At 37.9% G+C, this 6,821-nt stretch overlaps 1 pseudogene; it reads right to left on the bottom strand.

Moving 5' to 3' along the window:
• Positions 1-1,073: 1,073 nt before the first annotated feature.
• LOC130027795 (60S ribosomal protein L30-like) lies at positions 1,074-1,433 on the bottom strand (annotated as a pseudogene).
• Between the last annotated feature and the right edge of the window lie 5,388 nt (positions 1,434-6,821).

The raw sequence follows: 6,821 nt of genomic DNA, 5'->3' as shown, positions 1-6,821 counted from the left end.
AACATAGTATCCATCTCATTCAGTTGTCCTGAGAGTTAAATTAGTTAATAATAGGAAAATGTTTTGTACTTATACGGAAGGTAAACTTTTCACCTTGCAGATAATATGAGCTCTACAGAGAAGACAACATATTGAAATATTATCACTTTCTCCACACCTTACACACTTGATTTGGGGCTTTTATTTTTTTATTTCTTCCTGCTATAGAAAGAAAGAAACATTTCCTCATGGTGTCAATTCTTCCTTCTCTATTCTGGCTTCCAAATCCCATTCAACCTCTGAAATTGAAAGATGGATTTTCTCTTGGCCTCCTTAATCTCTCTGTTATGGTTGAATCATTCCCTTCATAATTTACATAATCTTATACTCTTCCCAAACCCACTTTCACATTTTTAATCTCAAAAGAATTTGCTGTATTTGCCATTTCTTTCTTTCTTTCCGTCTTTCTTTCTTTCTTTCTTTCTTTCTTTCTTTCTTTCTCTCTCTTTTTTTCTTCTTTCTTTCTTGTCTGCTTATCATCTTTAAGCATTTTTAAATACTGAAGTTTATAACAAAAAGTAATCTTCTGATGTTGCATCAGTTGTTCTGAAACCTTGCTAGTATTAGAGTCATCATAAAAGCTGTAGAAAAATTCTTAGTGGTCAAATGTTTCCCTTGGAGATTGTACTTTAATTGGTAATTGGTGCAGATGAACTCTGGCCTTCTCCCTAATTTTTTTTTAAGTCATAAGTGGTTGTAATAGCCAAGTCTGAGACTCATTGCATAAAATGCTTATTAGTTCATTCAAAGTTGTAGCTTTATTTACTAAGTATGAAACTTTGTTAACTCATCATTGCTGGTCAAGTTTATAGAAAATTTGGGATTTCAAACTGACCACGGATATAGGACTGAGACTAAGACATAAGACTGGCATGTTCAAGGAGAGGGGAAGTTATTTTTAGTCATACTATAAATAGATCTAAGTTTTCTTAACACATCTAGTTATCCTGAGCCAACATTGACTGATGTTCGGGTTTCTGGAATAATAAAGTATACTGTTTTATTTTTTTTTTAAAACAAGCTTTGTAGTTTTATTACAGAAAACTACATGATTTCCTATTTTCACCAGTCTATTCTGGTCTGCTTCCATGGTATCAGAATCACCTGGGTCAATGATAGCCAATGTGCAGACCCTGTAGAATTTGGGTCTATGCCCAATTCAATATTATTACCACTAGAGTGATGAACATGAGTTTTGGCTAACATTGCATAGTAACTCAATTTCAGGTTTTCTCAGGGCCAAGCAGTTGTTGTTGAGGATAATCATCTTTACCTTGTCTTGCCTTGAAATTTTGCAGTCTTCTGGGACCACAACATATTTTCCACTTTTTATAAGGATTTGGATCAGAATTGCTTGACTCCAGTGTCATTTCTGTTTCCTTAGCAGCCACCATCTTCCTGCCTTAGATGCAGAAGGCTCCCAACCAAGACCAGCTGCTAAAACGGCCCTGGAGAGGAAAGGTAAAATACTTTTTTGTGTGTGTAAACAATGGCTTATTCTTTATTGGAAAGTAAGAAAAATTAAGAGAAAGGGAGAATTCTAAGAAAGGTAAAAATCAAATGAGAACTTTTCTATTAAAACAATTACAAGTAGGGGAGGGGGATGTAATATAAATATGTATATATATATCTATATATATATAAAGTTTGTCTTTTACTTTATTGATCCCATGGTGGTATACAAGATATCATAATATAAAAACTTGGCAACTTTTGAGATAAAATTAAGGTGGTGTAAACCTTCCCTTAAGGGTTAAATTCAACCTCAGAAAATGTCTGTTAAAATTGTTGTGTAGAGAAAATTACTTTCTAAGTACTAATGAGCCTCAGTGAGTGCTTAACTAAGTATAGACTTGCCACACTTAATTTGCTTTTTGAGGAAAAATCTGTGGACAGCCCCTCTCTGTTCATCTTTTGTTGCATACAGTTTAAAATTCATTACATGATGTCTCCTACTATATGTATAGAACTTTAAAGACTGTCCCTTCTCTATATACTTGTTATTACTGTCTTACTTCACCTTATAAATTTTCTTCTGAAGATAAAATTTTTGTTATCAACCCAGGCCCATTAAACTCTAATGTGGTTCAAGTTCCAGGTTGTTTACAATATTTCTTTGCAGAATTACTTAGGACTATAAGGATATCTATGAACTAATTACTTAATTAATGTTTACTTTAGTCACTTTTTCTCTAAACAGTTAAAATCAAAATTTTCTATTTCATATTATCATTTAATATGGAATTCTCATTTCTGTTGGGGAAAAAACACAACTAAAAGTTTATTCTCCATCTGGAAAATCATACTAAAACTTTGGCACACCTAAGTTGTGGGGAGAAGGAATATTGTAGTGATATGATTTTGTGATTTTACTTTTTTCCCACTGGCAATAGAAAAGGAAGGTTTAGTTAAAGTTAATAGAACTTTAATCTATCTTAAAGTCTGACAGTTAGTTAATAGAAACAGTAAGTTTCAATTATCATATAGACCCATATATATTACTGATAAACATAGCTCACACATATATAAAAATAACTTTAGAATACCATTTTAGGGTCAGGGTGATTGTAAAATGGTAAGGCACTCCCCCTGTCTGCAGCTGACCCAGATTTGATCTCTGGGTCTGCATATGGACCTATGAGCACCTCCAGGAGTTTTTCCTGAGCACAGAGACAAAAGAGTAAGACCTGAGCACAACCAGTTTGTGTCCTCAAAACAACAAACACACACATGAGCAAAAACACAAATACCATTTTATTCTTCTGTATAAGACAGTGTGGGTAATACAGAATATGCAAGGTCAAAGAAAGTATGTGATCTAACCCTAAGGCATGACGGGACAGGCACATATGATTCTGGTAGCCTGCCTGTGCCCCACCTGCTGTATTGTATGGCCTTTGAATGATGCTATAAATATCCAAATTGCCCTTGGCAGAAAAAAAAATGTTTTCCTACCCCGTGTAAAATGAACTTTAGACCATAAGGACAAAATGTGGTTTTTTGAAGAGAAGTGAAGATAGGGACGTAAAGTGGGTAAGAAGGGTAAATTGTATTTTATTATTTATTTACTTTTTGCATTCAGGGTCACACCCAGTGATGCTCAAGGGTTATTCCGGACTCTGCATTCAGGAATTATTTGTGAAGCATCATATGGGATGCTGGGGATTGAACCCAAGTCAGTCACATGCAAGGCAAACAGTCTACAGGCTCTTCTATCGCTTTCGCCCCGAAAGAGTAAATTTTATAGTAGAGTCTGGAAACTAGACCTTTGGTGATGATTTTATTGGAGTACATATAGATGTCAAGTTATCATGATATATTTCTAAAATCTATATTGTGTATAATTGTTGTTCCCACTATAAGTGGATGGTGCTCTCAGGCCTTTCCTGTGTGTGACATTTGTTGGCATGGTCCATTGTGTCTTTAGTCTAGGAGCTACCCAATGCCCAGTGGCTGGGGTATGGGCATTGGAAATATAACAGGGACAGCTGGCGTTCATCGCAGGGCCCATCACAGATTGCATAGACAGAACTGCACCAGTATGGCAAGACTGTGATATAAAAGAGCATCTGCTTGTGTTTCTCACCCAGGGATTAATCCCTAAAGCTTTCTGCTTCTCAGGCAAATGATGTGAAAGTAGTTATAGGACATATTTTTTTCCTTTTTTTTTAAAGTAAAATATTTTATTTAGAAGTTTTGTCAACTGTAATTCCAGAACTTTTTCCACCGTTGCTACTATTTTGAGTCCCAGAGCAAGGAAATCTGCATGCTGGACAATTTAAGAGTGGTTTCTTCATTGCCTACTATTCTTGGTGTGTGTGTGTGTGTGTGTGTGTGTGTGTGTGTGTGTGTGTGTGTGTGTGGCATATTTCCCATTGGCCCTCAATGCCACAGATCCAAAGACTTGTCTTCACTGAGTAGATTGAGGGTTTGGGGTGACTGATGCAGAACAAAACTCTCCCTGCTAGCTAGAGAAATCTGTAATCTTACCCTGCTGGGAATGACTTTTCATAGAGCTGGGTTTCCTCATTGAAGAGAGTATTATCAATTTCTTCTATACATTTCGATTTGCTCGAGCGGGCCCAGTAACATCTCCATTGGAGACTTTGTTGTTACTGTGTCTGGCATATCGAATACTCTCGGTAGCTTGCCGGGCTCTCCGAGAGGGGCGGAGGAATCGAACTCGGGTCGGCCATGTTGGCCGCTTGTAAGGCGAACGCCCTATCCGCTGTTCTAGACATTTCAGTGCTCAATATCCCTTTCAGGTTTTTGAATTCTATGGAATATTCACAGAAGATTTATTTATTCATTTTTCAGTACCACTAGTTATTTTATACATAATTATGGTTCTGTTCAAGGAACTCACTTGAGGTTCTTGTGAAGGTATATTGAAACAGATCTCTGAAGAGAACCAGTTTGATCTAGAGATTTATCTGTTTGTCTGAATTGCTGATAAGAGATGATTCAACCTTTCCCTGTATTTTCTTGTTTATTTGGGGCCACACCTGGCTTTTCTCGGGGTATACTCCTGGGCCTGTAGTAAGGGATCATTTCTGGGGGGTTCTGGGGACTATATGGAGTGCTAGGGACTGAACTCAGGTCATCTGTGTGCAAGGCAAATGCCCTATCTGCTACACTTTCTCTCCAGCCCGCTTCCTGTATTTTTATTTTTCAAAGGTAGCTTCCCATCACCATATGATCTTATTTGTTACTTGAGAGGATAAAAGAAAATATGCTCTTCAATTACAATTATTTTTTGGAGAATTTTAATATTTTCCTTTAAAATATTTTTTTAACCTAGCATCTTCACTTCAACTATTTTTAAAAAATTTTTATTAGTGAAACATCATGAAGTACAGTTGTAGACTTATAAATTTTTGTGCTTGGATTTCAATTATATAATGATCAAGTACTCATTCCTCCACCAGTGCCCATTTTCCACCACTACGGATCCCAGTATCTCTCCCACCCTGCACCGCCCCCCCCCCCAACCCGTCCCACCTTGCCTCTGTGGAAGGGCATTCCCTTTTGTTCTCTCTCTCCTTTTGGGTGCTGTGGTTTGCAAAAGAGGCATTGAGTGGCAATCATGTTTGGTCTATAGTCTACTTTCAGCATGCTTCTCCCATCCTGGGAGGATCTTCCTAACACCCTTTATTTGATGCTCCCTTCTCTATCTGAACTGCCTTTTCCCCTAACATGTGCGGCTGCCTCCGAGCCATGGAGCAAAATTCCTGGTACTTATCTCGGCTATTCTTGGGAGTTAGTCTCCTATTTTGTTACTTTATGTTCCCCAGATGAATGAAATCTTTCTGACTCATTTCACTTAGCATGATACTTTCCATGTAGTACCACTTGTATGTAAATTTCATAACTTCATCTTTTCTAACAGCTACATAGTACTCCAATGTGTAGATGTACCAAAGGTTCTTTAACCAGTCATCTGTTCTCGGGCACTCAGGTTTTTTCCAGATTCTGGCTATTGTAAACAGTGCTGCAATGAACAAACATGTGCAGATGTCACTTTGACTACACTTTCTTGCCTGTCTGGGATATATTCCCAAGAGTGGTATTGCTGGATCAAATGGGAACTCAATTTCTAATTTTTTGAGAATCGTCCATACTGTTTTCCAAAAGGGCTAAACTAGTCGGAATTCCCACCAGCAGTGAAGGAGGGTCCCTTTCTCTCCACATCCGTGCCAGCAGCCGTTGCTTTTGTTCTTTTGATGTGGGCACAATGACAATACTTCCCAAAGCATTGTACAAATTCAGTGTGATTCCTATAATGATAGCCATGACATTCTTCAAAGATATGGAGCAAACACTCCTGAAATTTATATGGAAAAATAAGTCCCCACAAATAGCTAAAGCAATTCTTGGGGAAAAGAAAACGGGAGGAATCAACCTCCCTAACTTCAAACTCTACTACAAAGCAGTAATAACCAAACTGCATGGTACTGGAACTAAGGCAGAGCTGCAGACCAATGGAACAGGATTGAATATACTGACATCTCCCCTCAAACATATGATCATCTAATCTTTGATAAAGGAGCAAGAAATGTGAAGTGGCGTAAGGAAAGCCTCTTTAACAAATTGTGCTGGCAAAACTGGACGGCTACATGCAAAAAAATGGGCTCAGATCCCTGCCTAACACCATGTACAAAAATAAGATCAAAATGGATTAAAGATCTCAACATCAGACTGAAATCCATAAGGTACATTGAAGACAAAGTTGGCAAAATCCTCCATGGCATTGAAGCTAATGGTATCTTCAAAGATTTCACGCCACTGGCCAAGCAAGTGAAAACAGAGATAGAAAAATGGGACTCTCTTAAACTAAGAATTCTGCACCTCAGAAGAAACAGTGATCCAATGAGATATCATCTCGCACCTCAGAGACTGGCCCACATTCAAAAGAACAAAAGCAACCGATGCTGGCGTGGATGTGGCCAGAAAGGGACACTCCTTCACTGTTGGTGGGAATGTCCACTGGTTCAGCCCTTCTGGAAAACAGTATGGACGATTCTCAAAAAATTAGAAATTGAGCTCCCATTTGACCCAGCAATACCACTCCTGGGAATATATCCCAGAGAGGCAAAAATGTATAGTCGAAGTGACATCTGCACTTGTTTGTTCATTGCAGCACTCTTTACAATAGCCAGAAACTGGAAGAAACCTGAATGCCCAAGAACAGATGACTGGTTAAAAAAACTTTGGTACATCTACACAATGGAGTACTATGTAGCTGTTAGAAAAGATGAAGTCATGAAATTTACATACAAGTG

This window comes from Sorex fumeus, unplaced genomic scaffold (genome assembly GCF_029834395.1).
Source record: "Sorex fumeus unplaced genomic scaffold, SorFum_2.1 ptg000037l, whole genome shotgun sequence".
Classification (NCBI taxonomy): domain Eukaryota; kingdom Metazoa; phylum Chordata; class Mammalia; order Eulipotyphla; family Soricidae; genus Sorex; species Sorex fumeus.
The sequence above is the reverse complement of the archived record's forward strand: the minus strand, read 5'-3'. Positions and strand labels throughout refer to the sequence as shown.